At 30.6% G+C, this 23,223-nt stretch overlaps 25 non-coding genes and 2 pseudogenes across 25 annotated transcripts; all 27 read left to right on the top strand.

Moving 5' to 3' along the window:
• Positions 1 to 337: 337 nt before the first annotated feature.
• LOC135053716 (small nucleolar RNA U3) lies at positions 338 to 550 on the top strand. The gene has a single exon (XR_010243031.1). It is a non-coding gene; the product is annotated as a small nucleolar RNA U3 (small nucleolar RNA).
• A 653-nt stretch (positions 551 to 1,203) lies between these two features.
• LOC135053708 (small nucleolar RNA U3) lies at positions 1,204 to 1,416 on the top strand. The gene has a single exon (XR_010243026.1). It is a non-coding gene; the product is annotated as a small nucleolar RNA U3 (small nucleolar RNA).
• Positions 1,417 to 2,069: 653 nt separating this feature from the next.
• LOC135053827 (small nucleolar RNA U3) lies at positions 2,070 to 2,282 on the top strand. Its single transcript, XR_010243128.1, has one exon. It is a non-coding gene; the product is annotated as a small nucleolar RNA U3 (small nucleolar RNA).
• A 654-nt stretch (positions 2,283 to 2,936) lies between these two features.
• LOC135054024 (small nucleolar RNA U3) lies at positions 2,937 to 3,149 on the top strand. The gene has a single exon (XR_010243303.1). It is a non-coding gene; the product is annotated as a small nucleolar RNA U3 (small nucleolar RNA).
• Positions 3,150 to 3,802: 653 nt separating this feature from the next.
• LOC135053098 (small nucleolar RNA U3) lies at positions 3,803 to 4,015 on the top strand. The gene has a single exon (XR_010242492.1). It is a non-coding gene; the product is annotated as a small nucleolar RNA U3 (small nucleolar RNA).
• A 653-nt stretch (positions 4,016 to 4,668) lies between these two features.
• On the top strand, positions 4,669 to 4,881 carry LOC135053668 (small nucleolar RNA U3). Its single transcript, XR_010242990.1, has one exon. It is a non-coding gene; the product is annotated as a small nucleolar RNA U3 (small nucleolar RNA).
• A 653-nt stretch (positions 4,882 to 5,534) lies between these two features.
• On the top strand, positions 5,535 to 5,747 carry LOC135053524 (small nucleolar RNA U3). The gene has a single exon (XR_010242863.1). It is a non-coding gene; the product is annotated as a small nucleolar RNA U3 (small nucleolar RNA).
• Positions 5,748 to 6,401: 654 nt separating this feature from the next.
• Positions 6,402 to 6,614, top strand: LOC135053513 (small nucleolar RNA U3). The gene has a single exon (XR_010242854.1). It is a non-coding gene; the product is annotated as a small nucleolar RNA U3 (small nucleolar RNA).
• A 653-nt stretch (positions 6,615 to 7,267) lies between these two features.
• LOC135053707 (small nucleolar RNA U3) lies at positions 7,268 to 7,480 on the top strand. Its single transcript, XR_010243025.1, has one exon. It is a non-coding gene; the product is annotated as a small nucleolar RNA U3 (small nucleolar RNA).
• Positions 7,481 to 8,133: 653 nt separating this feature from the next.
• LOC135053826 (small nucleolar RNA U3) lies at positions 8,134 to 8,346 on the top strand. The gene has a single exon (XR_010243127.1). It is a non-coding gene; the product is annotated as a small nucleolar RNA U3 (small nucleolar RNA).
• A 654-nt stretch (positions 8,347 to 9,000) lies between these two features.
• Positions 9,001 to 9,213, top strand: LOC135054043 (small nucleolar RNA U3). Its single transcript, XR_010243318.1, has one exon. It is a non-coding gene; the product is annotated as a small nucleolar RNA U3 (small nucleolar RNA).
• Positions 9,214 to 9,866: 653 nt separating this feature from the next.
• Positions 9,867 to 10,079, top strand: LOC135053096 (small nucleolar RNA U3). Its single transcript, XR_010242491.1, has one exon. It is a non-coding gene; the product is annotated as a small nucleolar RNA U3 (small nucleolar RNA).
• A 653-nt stretch (positions 10,080 to 10,732) lies between these two features.
• On the top strand, positions 10,733 to 10,945 carry LOC135053666 (small nucleolar RNA U3). The gene has a single exon (XR_010242989.1). It is a non-coding gene; the product is annotated as a small nucleolar RNA U3 (small nucleolar RNA).
• Positions 10,946 to 11,598: 653 nt separating this feature from the next.
• LOC135053483 (small nucleolar RNA U3) lies at positions 11,599 to 11,811 on the top strand. Its single transcript, XR_010242828.1, has one exon. It is a non-coding gene; the product is annotated as a small nucleolar RNA U3 (small nucleolar RNA).
• Positions 11,812 to 12,465: 654 nt separating this feature from the next.
• On the top strand, positions 12,466 to 12,678 carry LOC135053509 (small nucleolar RNA U3). Its single transcript, XR_010242850.1, has one exon. It is a non-coding gene; the product is annotated as a small nucleolar RNA U3 (small nucleolar RNA).
• Positions 12,679 to 13,332: 654 nt separating this feature from the next.
• On the top strand, positions 13,333 to 13,548 carry LOC135053771 (small nucleolar RNA U3). Its single transcript, XR_010243080.1, has one exon. It is a non-coding gene; the product is annotated as a small nucleolar RNA U3 (small nucleolar RNA).
• Positions 13,549 to 14,203: 655 nt separating this feature from the next.
• LOC135053734 (small nucleolar RNA U3) lies at positions 14,204 to 14,416 on the top strand. Its single transcript, XR_010243047.1, has one exon. It is a non-coding gene; the product is annotated as a small nucleolar RNA U3 (small nucleolar RNA).
• A 655-nt stretch (positions 14,417 to 15,071) lies between these two features.
• LOC135053395 (small nucleolar RNA U3) lies at positions 15,072 to 15,284 on the top strand. Its single transcript, XR_010242752.1, has one exon. It is a non-coding gene; the product is annotated as a small nucleolar RNA U3 (small nucleolar RNA).
• Positions 15,285 to 15,937: 653 nt separating this feature from the next.
• LOC135053502 (small nucleolar RNA U3) lies at positions 15,938 to 16,150 on the top strand. Its single transcript, XR_010242844.1, has one exon. It is a non-coding gene; the product is annotated as a small nucleolar RNA U3 (small nucleolar RNA).
• A 653-nt stretch (positions 16,151 to 16,803) lies between these two features.
• Positions 16,804 to 16,988, top strand: LOC135054039 (small nucleolar RNA U3; annotated as a pseudogene).
• A 653-nt stretch (positions 16,989 to 17,641) lies between these two features.
• On the top strand, positions 17,642 to 17,854 carry LOC135053758 (small nucleolar RNA U3). The gene has a single exon (XR_010243068.1). It is a non-coding gene; the product is annotated as a small nucleolar RNA U3 (small nucleolar RNA).
• Positions 17,855 to 18,509: 655 nt separating this feature from the next.
• LOC135053436 (small nucleolar RNA U3) lies at positions 18,510 to 18,722 on the top strand. The gene has a single exon (XR_010242787.1). It is a non-coding gene; the product is annotated as a small nucleolar RNA U3 (small nucleolar RNA).
• Positions 18,723 to 19,375: 653 nt separating this feature from the next.
• On the top strand, positions 19,376 to 19,560 carry LOC135054040 (small nucleolar RNA U3; annotated as a pseudogene).
• A 653-nt stretch (positions 19,561 to 20,213) lies between these two features.
• On the top strand, positions 20,214 to 20,426 carry LOC135053931 (small nucleolar RNA U3). The gene has a single exon (XR_010243219.1). It is a non-coding gene; the product is annotated as a small nucleolar RNA U3 (small nucleolar RNA).
• A 655-nt stretch (positions 20,427 to 21,081) lies between these two features.
• On the top strand, positions 21,082 to 21,294 carry LOC135053715 (small nucleolar RNA U3). The gene has a single exon (XR_010243030.1). It is a non-coding gene; the product is annotated as a small nucleolar RNA U3 (small nucleolar RNA).
• Positions 21,295 to 21,947: 653 nt separating this feature from the next.
• Positions 21,948 to 22,160, top strand: LOC135053711 (small nucleolar RNA U3). The gene has a single exon (XR_010243029.1). It is a non-coding gene; the product is annotated as a small nucleolar RNA U3 (small nucleolar RNA).
• Positions 22,161 to 22,813: 653 nt separating this feature from the next.
• Positions 22,814 to 23,026, top strand: LOC135053689 (small nucleolar RNA U3). Its single transcript, XR_010243009.1, has one exon. It is a non-coding gene; the product is annotated as a small nucleolar RNA U3 (small nucleolar RNA).
• Positions 23,027 to 23,223: the final 197 nt, after the last annotated feature.

Here is a 23,223-nt window from a genome sequence, read left to right as displayed (position 1 = left end):
CCTATATGCAATATAAGAAATTTTGAAGTACCAATGCTATTAGTGCATTGGTTTCATTGTTAAGTGTTCTGTTTAATATTTTGGCTTAAACAAGTTTATATATGCAAAAATGATAACATGTTACCTAATACAATCTTAAAATGTGTCTACTCTCACAGAAAATCATTCAGTATATGATAGTGAATGAATTGTAGTCTGAAAATTTGTGGAGAATGTTATGCAACTGAAAATTGGTTGACAATTTCTATATCAAGTTTTATGAATGGGTCCAAAAATGTCACCATGAGTTAAAAGAGGAATTCATATGGCCTATCTAATCCATCAACAAGATGTATTTAAGACTATACTTTCAGGGATCATTTCTATAGGCAATGATGGGAGAAATGTGCTTGAAAGTGTCCAAACTCGCCAACCACCATGATGAGTTTAAGAGCTTTCTTCTCAGCATGAAGGCAGTTAGCAATTCTGTTTCATGCAGATGTTGTTAGCTTTTGATGACTGTCCTACTTCTTAATAAAGCAGTGGTAGAAAAGGGCTCATTCAGAGTGGCTGATTACACACTTTAAAATCAACTATGGTTATTTAAAACTAAGTTTGTATAATGTTTAATATCCTTGAAAGAATACACATTGATGTTTCAACATTCCTGAATCAGAATGTTTTTTATGATATAGGAATAAAAGCAATGTCTAAGAGTATTATTTTACATTTTAATTGTAACCTTCTTTTAGTGGTTCATGTCAATGAGGACTTGAAAAATGTAAAGTGTGCTTTCCTTAAAAGAACATTTTGTTTGCAGTGTATTTGTTTAATAATTGTTTAATTCTTTAGCAAATCAGCAATTAATGCAAGCCACTAGTTTATTTCCTATATGCAATATAAGAAATTTTGAAGTACCAATGCTGTTAGTGCATTGGTTTCATTGTTAAGTGTTCTGTTTAATATTTTGGCTTAAACAAGTTTATATATGCAAAAATTATAATATGTTACCTAATACAATCTTAAAATGTGTCTACTCTCACAGAAAATCATTCAGTATATGATAGTGAATGAATTGTAGTCTGAAAATTTGTGGATAATGTTATGCAACTGAAAATTGGTTGACAATTTCTATATCAAGTTTTATGAATGGGTCCAAAAATGTCACCATGAGTTAAAAGAGGAATTCATATGGCCTATCTAAACCATCAACAAAATGTAGCTAAGATTATACTTTCAGGGATCATTTCTATAGGCAATGATGGGAGAAATGTGCTTGAATGTGTCAAAACTTGCCAACCACCATGATGAGATTAAGAGCTCTCTTTTCAGCATGAAGGCAGTTAGCAACTCTGTTTCATGCAGATGTTGTTAGCTTTTGATGACTGTCCTACTTCTTAATAAAGAAGTGGTAGAATAGGGCTCATTCAGAGTGGCTGATTACACACTTTAAAATCAACTATGGTTATTTAAAACTAAGTTTGTATAATGTTTAATATCCTTGAAAGAATACACATTGATGTTTCATCATTCCTGAATCAGAATGTTTTTTATGATATAGGAATAAAAGCAATGTCTAAGAGTATTATTTTACATTTTAATTGTAACCTTCTGTAAGTGGTTCATGTCAATGAGGACTTGAAAAATGTAAAGTGTGCTTTCCTTAAAAGAACCTTTTGTTTGCAGTGTATTTGTTTAATAATTGTTTAATTCTTTTGCAAATCAGCAATTAATGCAAGCCACTAGTTTATTTCCTATATGCAATATAAGAAATTTTGAAGTACCAATGCTATTAGTGCATTGGTTTCATTGTTAAGTGTTCTGTTTAATATTTTGGTTTAAACAAATTTATATATGCAAAAATTATAATATGTTACCTAATACAATCTTAAAATGTGTCTACTCTCACAGAAAATCATTCAGTATATGATAGTGAATGAATTGTAGTCTGAAAATTTGTGGAGAATGTTATGCAACTGAAAATTGGTTGACAATTTCTATATCAAGTTTTATGCATGGGTCCTAAAATGTCACCATGAGTTAAAAGAGGAATTTATATGGCCTATCTAAACCATCAACAAAATGTAGCTAAGATTATACTTTCAGGGATCATTTCTATAGGCAATGATGGGAGAAATGTGCTTGAAAGTGTCCAAACTCGCCAACCACCATGATAAGATTAAGAGCTCTCTTCTCAGCATGAAGGCAGTTAGTAACTCTGTTTCATGCAGATGTTGTTAGCTTTTGATGACTGTCCTACTACTTAATAAATAAGTGGTAGAAGAGGGCTCATTCAGAGTGGCTGATTACACACTTTAAAATCAACTATGGTTATTTAAAAGTAAGTTTGTATAATGTTTAATATCCTTGAAAGAATACGCATTGATGTTTCAACATTCCTAAATCAGAATGTTTTTTTATGATATAGGAATAAAAGCAATGTCTAAGAGTATTATTTTACATTTTAATTGTAACCTTCTTTAAGTGGTTCATGTCAATGAGGACTTGAAAAATGTAAAGTGTGCTTTCCTTAAAAGAACATTTTGTTTGCAGTGTATTTGTTTAATAATTGTTTAATTCTTTAGCAAATCAGCAATTAATGCAAGCCACTAGTTTATTTCCTATATGCAATATAAGAAATTTTGAAGTACCAATGCTTTTAGTGCATTGGTTTCATTGTTAAGTGTTCTGTTTAATATTTTGGCTTAAACAAGTTTATATATGCAAAAATGATAACATGTTACCTACTACAATCTTAAAATGTGTCTACTCTCACAGAAAATCATTCAGTATATGATAGTGAATGAATTGTAGTCTGAAAATTTGTGGAGAATGTTATGCAACTGAAAATTGGTTGACAATTTCTATATCAAGTTTTATGAATGGGTCCAAAAATGTCACCATGAGTTAAAAGAGGAATTCATATGGCCTATCTAAACCATCAACAAAATGTAGCTAAGATTATACTTTCACGGATCATTTCTATAGGCAATGATGGGAGAAATGTGCTTGAATGTGTCAAAACTCGCCAACCACCATGATGAGATTAAGAGCTCTCTTTTCAGCATGAAGGCAGTTAGCAACTCTGTTTCATGCAGATGTTGTTAGCTTTTGATGACTGTCCTACTTCTTAATAAAGAAGTGGTAGAATAGTGTGTAATCAGAGTGGCTGATTACACACTTTAAAATCAACTATGGTTATTTAAAACTAAGTTTGTATAATGTTTAATATCCTTGAAAGAATACACATTGATGTTTCAACATTCCTGAATCAGAATGTTTTTTATGATATAGGAATAAAAGCAATGTCTAAGAGTATTATTTTACATTTTAATTGTAACCTTCTTTAAGTGGTTCATGTCAATGAGGACTTGAAAAATGTAAAGTGTGCTTTCCTTAAAAGAACCTTTTGTTTGCAGTGTATTTGTTTAATAATTGTTTAATTCTTTAGCAAATCAGCAATTAATGCAAGCCACTAGTTTATTTCCTATATGCAATATAAGAAATTTTGAAGTATCAATGCTATTAGTGCATTGGTTTCATTGTTAAGTGTTCTGTTTAATATTTTGGCTTAAACAAGTTTATATATGCAAAAATGAAAACATGTTGCCTAATACAATCTTAAAATGTGTCTACTCTCACAGAAAATCATTCAGTATATGATAGTGAATGAATTGTAGTCTGAAAATGTGTGGAGAATGTTATGCAACTGAAAATTGGTTGACAATTTCTATATCAAGTTTTATGAATGGGTCCAAAAATGTCTCCATGAGTTAAAAGAGGAATTCATATGGCCTATCTAAACCATCAACAAAATGTATTTAAGACTATACTTTCAGGGATCATTTCTATAGGCAATGATGGGAGAAATGTGCTTGAAAGTGTCCAAACTCGCCAACCACCATGATGAGTTTAAGAGCTCTCTTCTCAGCATGAAGGCAGTTAGCAACTCTGTTTCATGCAGATGTTGTTAGCTTTTGATGACTGTCCTACTTCTTAATAAAGAAGTGGTAGAAGAGGGCTCATTCAGAGTGGCTGATTACACACTTTAAAATCAACTATGGTTATTTAAAACTAAGTTTGTATAATGTTCAATATCCTTGAAAGAATACGCATTGATGTTTCAACATTACGGAATCAGAATGTTTTTTATGATATAGGAATAAAAGCAATGTCTAAGAGTATTATTTTACATTTTAATTGTAACCTTCTTTTAGTGGTTCATGTCAATGAGGACTTGAAAAATGTAACGTGTGCTTTCCTTAAAAGAACATTTTGTTTGCAGTGTATTTGTTTAATAATTGTTTAATTCTTTAGCAAATCAGCAATTAATGCAAGCCACTAGTTTATTTCCTATATGCAATATAAGAAATTTTGAAGTACCAATGCTATTAGTGCATTGGTTTCATTGTTAAGTGTTCTGTTTAATATTTTGGTTTAAACAAATTTATATATGCAAAAATTATAATATGTTACCTAATACAATCTTAAAATGTGTCTACTCTCACAGAAAATCATTCAGTATATGATAGTGAATGAATTGTAGTCTGAAAATTTGTGGATAATGTTATGTAACTGAAAATTGGTTGACAATTTCTATATCAAGTTTTATGAATGGGTCCAAAAATGTCACCATGAGTTAAAAGAGGAATTCATATGGCTAATCTAAACCATCTACAAAATGTAATTAAGGCTATATTTCCAGGGATCATTTCTATAGGCAATGATGGGAGAAATGTGTTTGAAAGTGTCCAAACTCATCAACCACCATGATGAGTTTAAGAGCTCTCTTCTCAGCATGAAGGCAGTTAGCAACTCTGTTTCATGCAGATGTTGTTAGCTTTTGATGACTGTCCTACTTCTTAATAAAGAAGTGGTAGAAGAGGGCTCATTCAGAGTGGCTGATTACACACTTTAAAATCAACTATGGTTATTTAAAACTAAGTTTGTATAATGTTTAATATCCTTGAAAAAATACGCATTGATGTTTCAACATTCCTGAATCAGAATGTTTTTTATGATATAGCAATTAAAGCAATGTCTAAGAGTATTATTTTACATTTTAATTTTAACCTTCTTTAAGTGGTTGATGTCAATGATGACTTGAAAAATGTAAAGTGTGCTTTCCTTAAAAGAACCTTTTGTTTGCAGTGTATTTGTTTAATAATTGTTTAATTCTTTTGCAAATCAGCAATTAATGCAAGCCACTAGTTTATTTCCTATATGCAATATAAGAAATTTTGAAGTACCAATGCTATTAGTGCATTGGTTTCATTGTTAAGTGTTCTGTTTAATATTTTGGTTTAAACAAATTTATATATGCAAAAATTATAATATGTTACCTAATACAATCTTAAAATGTGTCTACTCTCACAGAAAATCATTCAGTATATGATAGTGAATGAATTGTAGTCTGAAAATTTGTGGAGAATGTTATGCAACTGAAAATTGGTTGACAATTTCTATATCAAGTTTTATGCATGGGTCCTAAAATGTCACCATGAGTTAAAAGAGGAATTTATATGGCCTATCTAAACCATCAACAAAATGTAGCTAAGATTATACTTTCAGGGATCATTTCTATAGGCAATGATGGGAGAAATGTGCTTGAAAGTGTCAAAACTCGCCAACCACCATGATGAGATTAAGAGCTCTCTTCTCAGCATGAAGGCAGTTAGCAACTCTGTTTCATGCAGATGTTGCTAGCTTTTGATGACTGTCCTACTTCTTAATAAAGAAGTGGTAGAATAGGGCTCATTCAGAGTGGCTGATTAAACACTTTAAAATCAACTATGGTTATTTAAAACTAAGTTTGTATAATGTTTAATATCCTTGAAAGAATACGCATTGATGTTTCAACATTCCTGAATCAGAATGTTTTTTTATGATATAGGAATAAAAGCAATGTCTAAGAGTATTATTTTACATTTTAATTGTAACCTTCTTTAAGTGGTTCATGTCAATGAGGACTTGAAAAATGTAAAGTGTGCTTTCCTTAAAAGAACCTTTTGTTTGCAGTGTATTTGTTTAATAATTGTTTAATTCTTTAGCAAATCAGCAATTAATGCAAGCCACTAGTTTATTTCCTATATGCAATATAAGAAATTTTGAAGTACCAATGCTATTAGTGCATTGGTTTCATTGTTAAGTATTCTGATTAATATTTTGGCTTAAACAAGTTTATATATGCAAAAAGTATAACATGTTACCTAATACAATATTAAAATGTGTCTACTCTCACAGAAAATCATTCAGTATATGATAGTGAATGAATTGTAGTCTGAAAATTTGTGGAGAATGTTATGCAACTGAAAATTGGTTGACAATTTCTATATCAAGTTTTATGAATGGGTCCAAAAATGTCTCCATGAGTTAAAAGAGGAATTCATATGGCCTATCTAAACCATCAACAAAATGTATTTAAGACTATACTTTCAGGGATCATTTCTATAGGCAATAATGGAAGAAATGTGCTTGAAAGTGTCCAAACTCGCAAACCACCATGATGAGTTTAAGAGCTCTCTTCTCAGCATGAAGGCAGTTAGCAACTCTGTTTCATGCAGATGTTGTTAGCTTTTGATGACTGTCCTACTTCTTAATAAAGCAGTGGTAGAAGAGGGCTCATTCAGAGTGGCTGATTACACACTTTAAAATCAACTATGGTTATTTAAAAGTAAGTTTGTATAATGTTTAATATCCTTGAAAGAATACACATTGATGTTTCAACATTCCTGAATCAGAATGTTTTTTATGATATAGGAATAAAAGCAATGTCTAAGAGTATTATTTTACATTTTAATTGTAACCTTCTTTTAGTGGTTCATGTCAATGAGGACTTGAAAAATGTAAAGTGTGCTTTCCTTAAAAGAACATTTTGTTTGCAGTGTATTTGTTTAATAATTGTTTAATTCTTTAGCAAATCAGCAATTAATGCAAGCCACTAGTTTATTTCCTATATGCAATATAAGAAATTTTGAAGTACCAATGCTGTTAGTGCATTGGTTTCATTGTTAAGTGTTCTGTTTAATATTTTGGCTTAAACAAGTTTATATATGCAAAAATTATAATATGTTACCTAATACAATCTTAAAATGTGTCTACTCTCACAGAAAATCATTCAGTATATGATAGTGAATGAATTGTAGTCTGAAAATTTGTGGATAATGTTATGCAACTGAAAATTGGTTGACAATTTCTATATCAAGTTTTATGAATGGGTCCAAAAATGTCACCATGAGTTAAAAGAGGAATTCATATGGCCTATCTAAACCATCAACAAAATGTAGCTAAGATTATACTTTCAGGGATCATTTCTATAGGCAATGATGGGAGAAATGTGCTTGAATGTGTCAAAACTTGCCAACCACCATGATGAGATTAAGAGCTCTCTTTTCAGCATGAAGGCAGTTAGCAACTCTGTTTCATGCAGATGTTGTTAGCTTTTGATGACTGTCCTACTTCTTAATAAAGAAGTGGTAGAATAGGGCTCATTCAGAGTGGCTGATTACACACTTTAAAATCAACTATGGTTATTTAAAACTAAGTTTGTATAATGTTTAATATCCTTGAAAGAATACACATTGATGTTTCAACATTCCTGAATCAGAATGTTTTTTATGATATAGGAATAAAAGCAATGTCTAAGAGTATTATTTTACATTTTAATTGTAACCTTCTGTAAGTGGTTCATGTCAATGAGGACTTGAAAAATGTAAAGTGTGCTTTCCTTAAAAGAACCTTTTGTTTGCAGTGTATTTGTTTAATAATTGTTTAATTCTTTTGCAAATCAGCAATTAATGCAAGCCACTAGTTTATTTCCTATATGCAATATAAGAAATTTTGAAGTACCAATGCTATTAGTGCATTGGTTTCATTGTTAAGTGTTCTGTTTAATATTTTGGTTTAAACAAATTTATATATGCAAAAATTATAATATGTTACCTAATACAATCTTAAAATGTGTCTACTCTCACAGAAAATCATTCAGTATATGATAGTGAATGAATTGTAGTCTGAAAATTTGTGGAGAATGTTATGCAACTGAAAATTGGTTGACAATTTCTATATCAAGTTTTATGCATGGGTCCTAAAATGTCACCATGAGTTAAAAGAGGAATTTATATGGCCTATCTAAACCATCAACAAAATGTAGCTAAGATTATACTTTCAGGGATCATTTCTATAGGCAATGATGGGAGAAATGTGCTTGAAAGTGTCCAAACTCGCCAACCACCATGATAAGATTAAGAGCTCTCTTCTCAGCATGAAGGCAGTTAGTAACTCTGTTTCATGCAGATGTTGTTAGCTTTTGATGACTGTCCTACTACTTAATAAATAAGTGGTAGAAGAGGGCTCATTCAGAGTGGCTGATTACACACTTTAAAATCAACTATGGTTATTTAAAAGTAAGTTTGTATAATGTTTAATATCCTTGAAAGAATACGCATTGATGTTTCAACATTCCTAAATCAGAATGTTTTTTTATGATATAGGAATAAAAGCAATGTCTAAGAGTATTATTTTACATTTTAATTGTAACCTTCTTTAAGTGGTTCATGTCAATGAGGACTTGAAAAATGTAAAGTGTGCTTTCCTTAAAAGAACATTTTGTTTGCAGTGTATTTGTTTAATAATTGTTTAATTCTTTAGCAAATCAGCAATTAATGCAAGCCACTAGTTTATTTCCTATATGCAATATAAGAAATTTTGAAGTACCAATGCTTTTAGTGCATTGGTTTCATTGTTAAGTGTTCTGTTTAATATTTTGGCTTAAACAAGTTTATATATGCAAAAATGATAATATGTTACCTACTACAATCTTAAAATGTGTCTACTCTCACAGAAAATCATTCAGTATATGATAGTGAATGAATTGTAGTCTGAAAATTTGTGGAGAATGTTATGCAACTGAAAATTGGTTGACAATTTCTATATCAAGTTTTATGAATGGGTCCAAAAATGTCACCATGAGTTAAAAGAGGAATTCATATGGCCTATCTAAACCATCAACAAAATGTAGCTAAGATTATACTTTCACGGATTATTTCTATAGGCAATGATGGGAGAAATGTGCTTGAATGTGTCAAAACTCGCCAACCACCATGATGAGATTAAGAGCTCTCTTTTCAGCATGAAGGCAGTTAGCAACTCTGTTTCATGCAGATGTTGTTAGCTTTTGATGACTGTCCTACTTCTTAATAAAGAAGTGGTAGAATAGTGTGTAATCAGAGTGGCTGATTACACACTTTAAAATCAACTATGGTTATTTAAAACTAAGTTTGTATAATGTTTAATATCCTTGAAAGAATACACATTGATGTTTCAACATTCCTGAATCAGAATGTTTTTTATGATATAGGAATAAAAGCAATGTCTAAGAGTATTATTTTACATTTTAATTGTAACCTTCTTTAAGTGGTTCATGTCAATGAGGACTTGAAAAATGTAAAGTGTGCTTTCCTTAAAAGAACCTTTTGTTTGCAGTGTATTTGTTTAATAATTGTTTAATTCTTTAGCAAATCAGCAATTAATGCAAGCCACTAGTTTATTTCCTATATGCAATATAAGAAATTTTGAAGTATCAATGCTATTAGTGCATTGGTTTCATTGTTAAGTGTTCTGTTTAATATTTTGGCTTAAACAAGTTTATATATGCAAAAATGAAAACATGTTGCCTAATACAATCTTAAAATGTGTCTACTCTCACAGAAAATCATTCAGTATATGATAGTGAATGAATTGTAGTCTGAAAATGTGTGGAGAATGTTATGCAACTGAAAATTGGTTGACAATTTCTATATCAAGTTTTATGAATGGGTCCAAAAATGTCTCCATGAGTTAAAAGAGGAATTCATATGGCCTATCTAAACCATCAACAAAATGTATTTAAGACTATACTTTCAGGGATCATTTCTATAGGCAATGATGGGAGAAATGTGCTTGAAAGTGTCCAAACTCGCCAACCACCATGATGAGTTTAAGAGCTCTCTTCTCAGCATGAAGGCAGTTAGCAACTCTGTTTCATGCAGATGTTGTTAGCTTTTGATGACTGTCCTACTTCTTAATAAAGAAGTGGTAGAAGAGGGCTCATTCAGAGTGGCTGATTACACACTTTAAAATCAACTATGGTTATTTAAAACTAAGTTTGTATAATGTTCAATATCCTTGAAAGAATACGCATTGATGTTTCAACATTACGGAATCAGAATGTTTTTTATGATATAGGAATAAAAGCAATGTCTAAGAGTATTATTTTACATTTTAATTGTAACCTTCTTTTAGTGGTTCATGTCAATGAGGACTTGAAAAATGTAACATGTGCTTTCCTTAAAAGAACATTTTGTTTGCAGTGTATTTGTTTAATAATTGTTTAATTCTTTAGCAAATCAGCAATTAATGCAAGCCACTAGTTTATTTCCTATATGCAATATAAGAAATTTTGAAGTACCAATGCTATTAGTGCATTGGTTTCATTGTTAAGTGTTCTGTTTAATATTTTGGCTTAAACAAGTTTATATATGCAAAAATGATAACATGTTACCTAATACAATCTTAAAATGTGTCTACTCTCACAGAAAATCATTCAGTATATGATAGTGAATGAATTGTAGTCTGAAAATTTGTGGATAATGTTATGTAACTGAAAATTGGTTGACAATTTCTATATCAAGTTTTATGAATGGGTCCAAAAATGTCACCATGAGTTAAAAGAGGAATTCATATGGCTAATCTAAACCATCTACAAAATGTAATTAAGGCTATATTTCCAGGGATCATTTCTATAGGCAATGATGGGAGAAATGTGTTTGAAAGTGTCCAAACTCATCAACCACCATGATGAGTTTAAGAGCTCTCTTCTCAGCATGAAGGCAGTTAGCAACTCTGTTTCATGCAGATGTTGTTAGCTTTTGATGACTGTCCTACTTCTTAATAAAGAAGTGGTAGAAGAGGGCTCATTCAGAGTGGCTGATTACACACTTTAAAATCAACTATGGTTATTTAAAACTAAGTTTGTATAATGTTTAATATCCTTGAAAAAATACGCATTGATGTTTCAACATTCCTGAATCAGAATGTTTTTTATGATATAGCAATTAAAGCAATGTCTAAGAGTATTATTTTACATTTTAATTTTAACCTTCTTTAAGTGGTTGATGTCAATGATGACTTGAAAAATGTAAAGTGTGCTTTCCTTAAAAGAACCTTTTGTTTGCAGTGTATTTGTTTAATAATTGTTTAATTCTTTTGCAAATCAGCAATTAATGCAAGCCACTAGTTTATTTCCTATATGCAATATAAGAAATTTTGAAGTACCAATGCTATTAGTGCATTGGTTTCATTGTTAAGTGTTCTGTTTAATATTTTGGTTTAAACAAATTTATATATGCAAAAATTATAATATGTTACCTAATACAATCTTAAAATGTGTCTACTCTCACAGAAAATCATTCAGTATATGATAGTGAATGAATTGTAGTCTGAAAATTTGTGGAGAATGTTATGCAACTGAAAATTGGTTGACAATTTCTATATCAAGTTTTATGCATGGGTCCTAAAATGTCACCATGAGTTAAAAGAGGAATTTATATGGCCTATCTAAACCATCAACAAAATGTAGCTAAGATTATACTTTCAGGGATCATTTCTATAGGCAATGATGGGAGAAATGTGCTTGAAAGTGTCAAAACTCGCCAACCACCATGATGAGATTAAGAGCTCTCTTCTCAGCATGAAGGCAGTTAGCAACTCTGTTTCATGCAGATGTTGTTAGCTTTTGATGACTGTCCTACTTCTTAATAAAGAAGTGGTAGAATAGGGCTCATTCAGAGTGGCTGATTAAACACTTTAAAATCAACTATGGTTATTTAAAACTAAGTTTGTATAATGTTTAATATCCTTGAAAGAATACGCATTGATGTTTCAACATTCCTGAATCAGAATGTTTTTTTATGATATAGGAATAAAAGCAATGTCTAAGAGTATTATTTTACATTTTAATTGTAACCTTCTTTAAGTGGTTCATGTCAATGAGGACTTGAAAAATGTAAAGTGTGCTTTCCTTAAAAGAACCTTTTGTTTGCAGTGTATTTGTTTAATAATTGTTTAATTCTTTAGCAAATCAGCAATTAATGCAAGCCACTAGTTTATTTCCTATATGCAATATAAGAAATTTTGAAGTACCAATGCTATTAGTGCATTGGTTTCATTGTTAAGTATTCTGATTAATATTTTGGCTTAAACAAGTTTATATATGCAAAAAGTATAACATGTTACCTAATACAATATTAAAATGTGTCTACTCTCACAGAAAATCATTCAGTATATGATAGTGAATGAATTGTAGTCTGAAAATTTGTGGAGAATGTTATGCAACTGAAAATTGGTTGACAATTTCTATATCAAGTTTTATGAATGGGTCCAAAAATGTCTCCATGAGTTAAAAGAGGAATTCATATGGCCTATCTAAACCATCAACAAAATGTATTTAAGACTATACTTTCAGGGATCATTTCTATAGGCAATAATGGGAGAAATGTGCTTGAAAGTGTCCAAACTCGCAAACCACCATGATGAGTTTAAGAGCTCTCTTCTCAGCATGAAGGCAGTTAGCAACTCTGTTTCATGCAGATGTTGTTAGCTTTTGATGACTGTCCTACTTCTTAATAAAGCAGTGGTAGAAGAGGGCTCAGTCAGAGTGGCTGATTACACACTTTAAAATCAACTATGGTTATTTAAAAGTAAGTTTGTATAATGTTTAATATCCTTGAAAGAATACGCATTGATGTTTCAACATTCCTAAATCAGAATGTTTTTTTATGATATAGGAATAAAAGCAATGTCTAAGAGTATTATTTTACATTTTAATTGTAACCTTCTTTAAGTGGTTCATGTCAATGAGGACTTGAAAAATGTAAAGTGTGCTTTCCTTAAAAGAACATTTTGTTTGCAGTGTATTTGTTTAATAATTGTTTAATTCTTTAGCAAATCAGCAATTAATGCAAGCCACTAGTTTATTTCCTATATGCAATATAAGAAATTTTGAAGTACCAATGCTATTAGTGCATTGGTTTCATTGTTAAGTGTTCTGTTTAATATTTTGGCTTAAACAAGTTTATATATGCAAAAATGATAACATGTTACCTAATACAATCTTAAAATGTGTCTACTCTCACAGAAAATCATTCAGTATATGATAGTGAATGAATTGTAGTCTGAAAATTTGTGGAGAATGTTATGCAACTGAAAATTGGTTGACAATTTCTATATCAAGTTTTATGAATGGGTCCAAAAATGTCACCATGAGTTAAAAGAGGAATTCATATGGCCTATCTAAACCATCAACAAAGTGTATTTAAGACTATACTTTCAGGGATCATTTCTATAGGCAATGATGGGAGAAATGTGCTTGAAAGTGTCCAAACTCGCCAACCACCACCATGATGAGTTTAAGAACTCTCTTCTCAGCATGAAGGCAGTTAGCAATTCTGTTTCATGCAGATGTTGTTAGCTTTTGATGACTGTCCTACTTCTTAATAAAGAAGTGGTAGAAGAGGGCTCATTCAGAGTGGCTGATTACACACTTTAAAATCAACTATGGTTATTTAAAACTAAGTTTGTATAATGTTTAATATCCTTGAAAGAATACGCATTGATGTTTCAACATTCTTGAATCAGAATGTTTTTTTTATGATATAGGAATAAAAGCAATGTCTAAGAGTATTATTTTACATTTTAATTGTAACCTTCTTTAAGTGGTTCATGTCAATGAGGACTTGAAAAATGTAAAGTGTGCTTTCCTTAAAAGAACCTTTTGTTTGCAGTGTATTTGTTTAATAATTGTTTAATTCTTTAGCAAATCAGCAATTAATGCAAGCCACTAGTTTATTTCCTATATGCAATATAAGAAATTTTGAAGTACCAATGCTATTAGTGCATTGGTTTCATTGTTAAGTGTTCTGTTTAATATTTTGGCTTAAACAAGTTTATATATGCAAAAATGAAAACATGTTACCTAATACAATCTTAAAATGTGTCTACTCTCACAGAAAATCATTCAGTATATGATAGTGAATGAATTGTAGTCTGAAAATTTGTGGAGAATGTTATGCAACTGAAAATTGGTTGACAATTTCTATATCAAGTTTTATGAATGGGTCCAAAAATGTCTCCATGAGTTAAAAGAGGAATTCATATGGCCTATCTAAACCATCAACAAAATGTATTTAAGACTATACTTTCAGGGATCATTTCTATAGGCAATGATGGGAGAAATGTGCTTGAATGTGTTCAAACTCGCCAACCACCATAATGAGTTTAAGAGCTCTCTTCTCAGCATGAAGGCAGTTAGCAACTCTGTTTCATGCAGATGTTGTTAGCTTTTGATGACTGTCCTACTTCTTAATAAAGAAGTGGTAGAATAGGGCTCATTCAGAGTGGCTGATTACACACTTTAAAATCAACTATGGTTATTTAAAACTAAGTTTGTATAATGTTTAATATCCTTGAAAGAATACGCATTGATGTTTCAACATTCCTGAATCAGAATGTTTTTTTTATGATATAGGAATAAAAGCAATGTCTAAGAGTATTATTTTACATTTTAATTGTAACCTTCGTTAAGTGGTTCATGTCAATGAGGACTTGAAAAATGTAAAGTGTGCTTTCCTTAAAAGAACCTTTTGTTTGCAGTGTATTTGTTTAATAATTGTTTAATTCTTTAGCAAATCAGCAATTAATGCAAGCCACTAGTTTATTTCCTATATGCAATATAAGAAATTTTGAAGTACCAATGCTATTAGTGCATTGGTTTCATTGTTAAGTGTTCTGTTTAATATTTTGGCTTAAACAAGTTTATATATGCAAAAATGAAAACATGTTACCTAATACAATCTTAAAATGTGTCTACTCTCACAGAAAATCATTCAGTATATGATAGTGAATGAATTGTAGTCTGAAAATTTGTGGAGAATGTTATGCAACTGAAAATTGGTTGACAATTTCTATATCAAGTTTTATGAATGGGTCCAAAAATGTCTCCATGAGTTAAAAGAGGAATTCATATGGCCTATCTAAACCATCAACAAAATGTATTTAAGTCTATACTTTCAGGGATCATTTCTATAGGCAATGATGGGAGAAATGTGCTTGAAAGTGTCCAAACTCGCCAACCACCATGATGAGTTTAAGAGCTCTCTTCTCAGCATGAAGGCAGTTAGCAACTCTGTTTCATGCAGATGTTGTTAGCTTTTGATGACTGTCCTACTCCTTAATAAAGAAGTGGTAGAAGAGGGCTCATTCAGAGTGGCTGATTACACACTTTAAAATCAACTATGGTTATTTAAAACTAAGTTTGTGTAATGTTTAATATCCTTAAAAGAATACGCATTGATGTTTCAACATTACGGAATCAGAATGTTTTTTATGATATAGGAATAAAAGCAATGTCTAAGAGTATTATTTTACATTTTAATTGTAACCTTCTTTTAGTGGTTCATGTCAATGAGGACTTGAAAAATGTAAAGTGTGCTTTCCTTAAAAGAACATTTTGTTTGCAGTGTATTTGTTTAATAATTGTTTAATTCTTTAGCAAATCAGCAATTAATGCAAGCCACTAGTTTATTTCCTATATGCAATATAAGAAATTTTGAAGTACCAATGCTATTAGTGCATTGGTTTCATTGTTAAGTGTTCTGTTTAATATTTTGGCTTAAACAAGTTTATATACGCAAAAATTATAATATGTTACCTAATACAATCTTAAAATGTGTCTACTCTCACAGAAAATCATTCAGTATATGATAGTGAATGAATTGTAGTCTGAAAATTTGTGGATAATGTTATGTAACTGAAAATTGGTTGACAATTTCTATATCAAGTTTTATGAATGGGTCCAAAAATGTCACCATGAGTTAAAAGAGGAATTCATATGGCTAATCTAAACCATCTACAAAATGTAATTAAGACTATACTTCCAGGGATCATTTCTATAGGCAATGAGGGGAGAAATGTGTTTGAAAGTGTCTAAACTCATCAACCACCATGATGAGTTTAAGAGCTCTCTTCTCAGCATGAAGGCAGTTAGCAACTCTGTTTCATGCAGATGTTGTTAGCTTTTGATGACTGTCCTACTTCTTAATAAAGAAGTGGTAGAAGAGGGCTCATTCAGAGTGGCTGATTACACACTTTAAAATCAACTATGGTTATTTAAAACTAAGTTTGTCTAATGTTTAATATCCTTAAAAGAATACGCATTGATGTTTCAACATTCCTGAATCAGAATGTTTTTTATGATATAGGAATAAAAGCAATGTCTAAGAGTATTATTTTACATTTTAATTGTAACCTTCTTTTAGTGGTTCATGTCAATGAGGACTTGAAAAATGTAAAGTGTGCTTTCCTTAAAAGAACATTTTGTTTGCAGTGTATTTGTTTAATAATTGTTTAATTCTTTAGCAAATCAGCAATTAATGCAAGCCACTAGTTTATTTCCTATATGCAATATAAGAAATTTTGAAGTACCAATGCTATTAGTGCATTGGTTTCATTGTTAAGTGTTCTGTTTAATATTTTGGCTTAAACAAGTTTATATATGCAAAAATTATAATATGTTACCTAATACAATCTTAAAATGTGTCTACTCTCACAGAAAATCATTCAGTATATGATAGTGAATGAATTGTAGTCTGAAAATTTGTGGATAATGTTATGTAACTGAAAATTGGTTGACAATTTCTATATCAAGTTTTATGAATGGGTCCAAAAATGTCACCATGAGTTAAAAGAGGAATTCATATGGCCTATCTAAACCATCAACAAAATGTATTTAAGACTATACTTTCAGGGATCATTTCTATAGGCAATGATGGGAGAAATGTGCTTGAAAGTGTCCAAACTCGCCAACCACCATGATGAGTTTAAGAGCTCTCTTCTCAGCATGAAGGCAGTTAGCTTTTGATGACTGTCCTACTTCTTAATAAAGAAGTGGTAGAAGAGGGCTCATTCAGAGTGACTGATTACACACTTTAAAATCAATTACGGTTATTTAAAACTAAGTTTGTATAATGTTTAATATCCTTGAAAGAATATGCATTGATGTTTCAACATTCCTGAATCAGAATGTTTTTTATGATATAGCAATTAAAGCAATGTCTAAGAGTATTATTTTACATTTTAATTTTAACCTTCTTTAAGTGGTTCATGTCAATGAGGACTTGAAAAATGTAAAGTGTGCTTTCCTTAAAAGAACCTTTTGTTTGCAGTGTATTTGTTTAATAATTGTTTAATTCTTTTGCAAATCAGCAATTAATGCAAGCCACTAGTTTATTTCCTATATGCAATATAAGAAATTTTGAAGTACCAATGCTATTAGTGCATTGGTTTCATTGTTAAGTGTTCTGTTTAATATTTTGGTTTAAATAAATTTATATATGCAAAAATTATAATATGTTACCTAATACAATCTTAAAATGTGTCTACTCTCACAGAAAATCATTCAGTATATGATAGTGAATGAATTGTAGTCTGAAAATTTGTGGATAATGTTATGCAACTGAAAATTGGTTGACAATTTCTATATCAAGTTTTATGAATGGGTCCAAAAATGTCACCATGAGTTAAAAGAGGAATTCATATGGCCTATCTAAACCATCAACAAAATGTAGCTAAGATTATACTTTCAGGGATCATTTCTATAGGCAATGATGGGAGAAATGTGCTTGAATGTGTCAAAACTTGCCAACCACCATGATGAGATTAAGAGCTCTCTTCTCAGCATGAAGGCAGTTAGCAACTCTGTTTCATGCAGATGTTGTTAGCTTTTGATGGCTGTCCTACTTCTTAATAAAGAAGTGGTAGAATAGGGCTCATTCAGAGTGGCTGATTACACACTTTAAAATCAACTATGGTTATTTAAAACTAAGTTTGTATAATGTTTAATATCCTTGAAAGAATACGCATTGATGTTTCAACATTCCTGAATCAGAATGTTTTTTTTATGATATAGGAATAAAAGCAATGTCTAAGAGTATTATTTTACATTTTAATTGTAACCTTCTTTAAGTGGTTCATGTCAATGAGGACTTGAAAAATGTAAAGTGTGCTTTCCTTAAAAGAACCTTTTGTTTGCAGTGTATTTGTTTAATAATTGTTTAATTCTTTAGCAAATCAGCAATTAATGCAAGCCACTAGTTTATTTCCTATATGCAATATAAGAAATTTTGAAGTACCAATGCTATTAGTGCATTGGTTTCATTGTTAAGTGTTCTGTTTAATATTTTGGCTTAAACAAGTTTATATACGCAAAAATTATAATATGTTACCTAATACAATCTTAAAATGTGTCTACTCTCACAGAAAATCATTCAGTATATGATAGTGAATGAATTGTAGTCTGAAAATTTGTGGATAATGTTATGTAACTGAAAATTGGTTGACAATTTCTATATCAAGTTTTATGAATGGGTCCAAAAATGTCACCATGAGTTAAAAGAGGAATTCATATGGCTAATCTAAACCATCTACAAAATGTAATTAAGACTATGCTTCCAGGGATCATTTCTATAGGCAATGAGGGGAGAAATGTGTTTGAAAGTGTCTAAACTCATCAACCACCATGATGAGTTTAAGAGCTCTCTTCTCAGCATGAAGGCAGTTAGCAACTCTGTTTCATGCAGATGTTGTTAGCTTTTGATGACTGTCCTACTTCTTAATAAAGAAGTGGTAGAAGAGGGCTCATTCAGAGTGGCTGATTACACACTTTAAAATCAACTATGGTTATTTAAAACTAAGTTTGTCTAATGTTTAATATCCTTAAAAGAATACGCATTGATGTTTCAACATTCCTGAATCAGAATGTTTTTTATGATATAGGAATAAAAGCAATGTCTAAGAGTATTATTTTATATTTTAATTGTAACCTTCTTTTAGTGGTTCATGTCAATGAGGACTTGAAAAATGTAAAGTGTGCTTTCCTTAAAAGAACATTTTGTTTGCAGTGTATTTGTTTAATAATTGTTTAATTCTTTAGCAAATCAGCAATTAATGCAAGCCACTAGTTTATTTCCTATATGCAATATAAGAAATTTTGAAGTACCAATGCTATTAGTGCATTGGTTTCATTGTTAAGTGTTCTGTTTAATATTTTGGCTTAAACAAGTTTATATATGCAAAAATTATAATATGTTACCTAATACAATCTTAAAATGTGTCTACTCTCACAGAAAATCATTCAGTATATGATAGTGAATGAATTGTAGTCTGAAAATTTGTGGATAATGTTATGTAACTGAAAATTGGTTGACAATTTCTATATCAAGTTTTATGAATGGGTCCAAAAATGTCACCATGAGTTAAAAGAGGAATTCATATGGCCTATCTAAACCATCAACAAAATGTATTTAAGACTATACTTTCAGGGATCATTTCTATAGGCAATGATGGGAGAAATGTGCTTGAAAGTGTCCAAACTCGCTAACCACCATGATGAGTTTAAGAGCTCTCTTCTCAGCATGAAGGCAGTTAGCTTTTGATGACTGTCCTACTTCTTAATAAAGAAGTGGTAGAAGAGGGCTCATTCAGAGTGACTGATTACACACTTTAAAATCAACTATGGTTATTTAAAACTAAGTTTGTATAATGTTTAATATCCTTGAAAGAATATGCATTGATGTTTCAACATTCCTGAATCAGAATGTTTTTTATGATATAGCAATTAAAGCAATGTCTAAGAGTATTATTTTACATTTTAATTGTAACCTTCTTTAAGTGGTTCATGTCAATGAGGACTTGAAAAATGTAAAGTGTGCTTTCCTTAAAAGAACCTTTTGTTTGCAGTGTATTTGTTTAATAATTGTTTAATTCTTTAGCAAATCAGCAATTAATGCAAGCCACTAGTTTATTTCCTATATGCAATATAAGAAATTTTGAAGTACCAATGCTATTAGTGCATTGGTTTCATTGTTAAGTGTTCTGTTTAATATTTTGGTTTAAATAAATTTATATATGCAAAAATTATAATATGTTACCTAATACAATCTTAAAATGTGTCTACTCTCACAGAAAATCATTCAGTATATGATAGTGAATGAATTGTAGTCTGAAAATTTGTGGATAATGTTATGCAACTGAAAATTGGTTGACAATTTCTATATCAAGTTTTATGAATGGGTCCAAAAATGTCACCATGAGTTAAAAGAGGAATTCATATGGCCTATCTAAACCATCAACAAAATGTAGCTAAGATTATACTTTCAGGGATCATTTCTATAGGCAATGATGGGAGAAATGTGCTTGAATGTGTCAAAACTTGCCAACCACCATGATGAGATTAAGAGCTCTCTTCTCAGCATGAAGGCAGTTAGCAACTCTATTTCATGCAGATGTTGTTAGCTTTTGATGGCTGTCCTACTTCTTAATAAAGAAGTGGTAGAATAGGGCTCATTCAGAGTGGCTGATTACACACTTTAAAATCAACTATGGTTATTTAAAACTAAGTTTGTATAATGTTTAATATCCTTGAAAGAATACGCATTGATGTTTCAACATTCCTGAATCAGAATGTTTTTTTTATGATATAGGAATAAAAGCAATGTCTAAGAGTATTATTTTACATTTTAATTGTAACCTTCTTTAAGTGGTTCATGTCAATGAGGACTTGAAAAATGTAAAGTGTGCTTTCCTTAAAAGAACATTTTGTTTGCAGTGTATTTGTTTAATAATTGTTTAATTCTTTAGCAAATCAGCAATTAATGCAAGCCACTAGTTTATTTCCTATATGCAATATAAGAAATTTTGAAGTACCAATGCTATTAGTGCATTGGTTTCATTGTTAAGTGTTCTGTTTAATATTTTGGCTTAAACAAGTTTATATATGCAAAAATGATAACATGTTACCTAATACAATCTTAAAATGTGTCTACTCTCACAGAAAATCATTCAGTATATGATAGTGAATGAATTGTAGTCTGAAAATTTGTGGAGAATGTTATGCAACTGAAAATTGGTTGACAATTTCTATATCAAGTTTTATGAATGGGTCCAAAAATGTCACCATGAGTTAAAAGAGGAATTCATATGGCCTATCTAAACCATCAACAAAATGTATTTAAGACTATACTTTCAGGGATCATTTCTATAGGCAATGATGGGAGAAATGTGCTTGAAAGTGTCCAAACTCGCCAACCACCATGATGAGTTTAAGAGCTTTCTTCTCAGCATGAAGGCAGTTAGCAATTCTGTTTCATGCAGATGTTGTTAGCTTTTGATGACTGTCCTACTTCTTAATAAAGCAGTGGTAGAAAAGGGCTCATTCAGAGTGGCTGATTACACACTTTAAAATCAACTATGGTTATTTAAAACTAAGTTTGTATAATGTTTAATATCCTTGAAAGAATACACATTGATGTTTCAACATTCCTGAATCAGAATGTTTTTTATGATATAGTAATAAAAGCAATGTCTAAGAGTATTATTTTACATTTTAATTGTAACCTTCTTTTAGTGGTTCATGTCAATGAGGACTTGAAAAATGTAAAGTGTGCTTTCCTTAAAAGAACATTTTGTTTGCAGTGTATTTGTTTAATAATTGTTTAATTCTTTAGCAAATCAGCAATTAATGCAAGCCACTAGTTTATTTCCTATATGCAATATAAGAAATTTTGAAGTACCAATGCTGTTAGTGCATTGGTTTCATTGTTAAGTGTTCTGTTTAATATTTTGGCTTAAACAAGTTTATATATGCAAAAATTATAATATGTTACCTAATACAATCTTAAAATGTGTCTACTCTCACAGAAAATCATTCAGTATATGATAGTGAATGAATTGTAGTCTGAAAATTTGTGGATAATGTTATGCAACTGAAAATTGGTTGACAATTTCTATATCAAGTTTTATGAATGGGTCCAAAAATGTCACCATGAGTTAAAAGAGGAATTCATATGGCCTATCTAAACCATCAACAAAATGTATTTAAGACTATACTTTCAGGGATCATTTCTATAGGCAATGATGGGAGAAATGTGCTTGAAAGTGTCCAAACTCGCCAACCACCATGATGAGTTTAAGAGCTTTCTTCTCAGCATGAAGGCAGTTAGCAATTCTGTTTCATGCAGATGTTGTTAGCTTTTGATGACTGTCCTACTTCTTAATAAAGCAGTGGTAGAAAAGGGCTCATTCAGAGTGGCTGATTACACACTTTAAAATCAACTATGGTTATTTAAAACTAAGTTTGTATAATGTTTAATATCCTTGAAAGAATACACATTGATGTTTCAACATTCCTGAATCAGAATGTTTTTTATGATATAGTAATAAAAGCAATGTCTAAGAGTATTATTTTACATTTTAATTGTAACCTTCTTTTAGTGGTTCATGTCAATGAGGACTTGAAAAATGTAAAGTGTGCTTTCCTTAAAAGAACATTTTGTTTGCAGTGTATTTGTTTAATAATTGTTTAATTCTTTAGCAAATCAGCAATTAATGCAAGCCACTAGTTTATTTCCTATATGCAATATAAGAAATTTTGAAGTACCAATGCTGTTAGTGCATTGGTTTCATTGTTAAGTGTTCTGTTTAATATTTTGGCTTAAACAAGTTTATATATGCAAAAATTATAATATGTTACCTAATACAATCTTAAAATGTGTCTACTCTCACAGAAAATCATTCAGTATATGATAGTGAATGAATTGTAGTCTGAAAATTTGTGGATAATGTTATGCAACTGAAAATTGGTTGACAATTTCTATATCAAGTTTTATGAATGGGTCCAAAAATGTCACCATGAGTTAAAAGAGGAATTCATATGGCCTATCTAAACCATCAACAAAATGTAGCTAAGATTATACTTTCAGGGATCATTTCTATAGGCAATGATGGGAGAAATGTGCTTGAATGTGTCAAAACTCGCCAACCACCATGATGAGATTAAGAGCTCTCTTTTCAGCATGAAGGCAGTTAGCAACTCTGTTTCATGCAGATGTTGTTAGCTTTTGATGACTGTCCTACTTCTTAATAAAGAAGTGGTAGAATAGGGCTCATTCAGAGTGGCTGATTACACACTTTAAAATCAACTATGGTTATTTAAAACTAAGTTTGTATAATGTTTAATATCCTTGAAAGAATACACATTGATGTTTCAACATTCCTGAATCAGAATGTTTTTTATGATATAGGAATAAAAGCAATGTCTAAGAGTATTATTTTACATTTTAATTGTAACCTTCTGTAAGTGGTTCATGTCAATGA

The sequence above is a fragment of the Pseudophryne corroboree genome, chromosome 2, assembly GCF_028390025.1.
Source record: "Pseudophryne corroboree isolate aPseCor3 chromosome 2, aPseCor3.hap2, whole genome shotgun sequence".
NCBI lineage: Eukaryota > Metazoa > Chordata > Amphibia > Anura > Myobatrachidae > Pseudophryne > Pseudophryne corroboree.
This window is presented reverse-complemented; position numbering and strand designations above follow the sequence as displayed.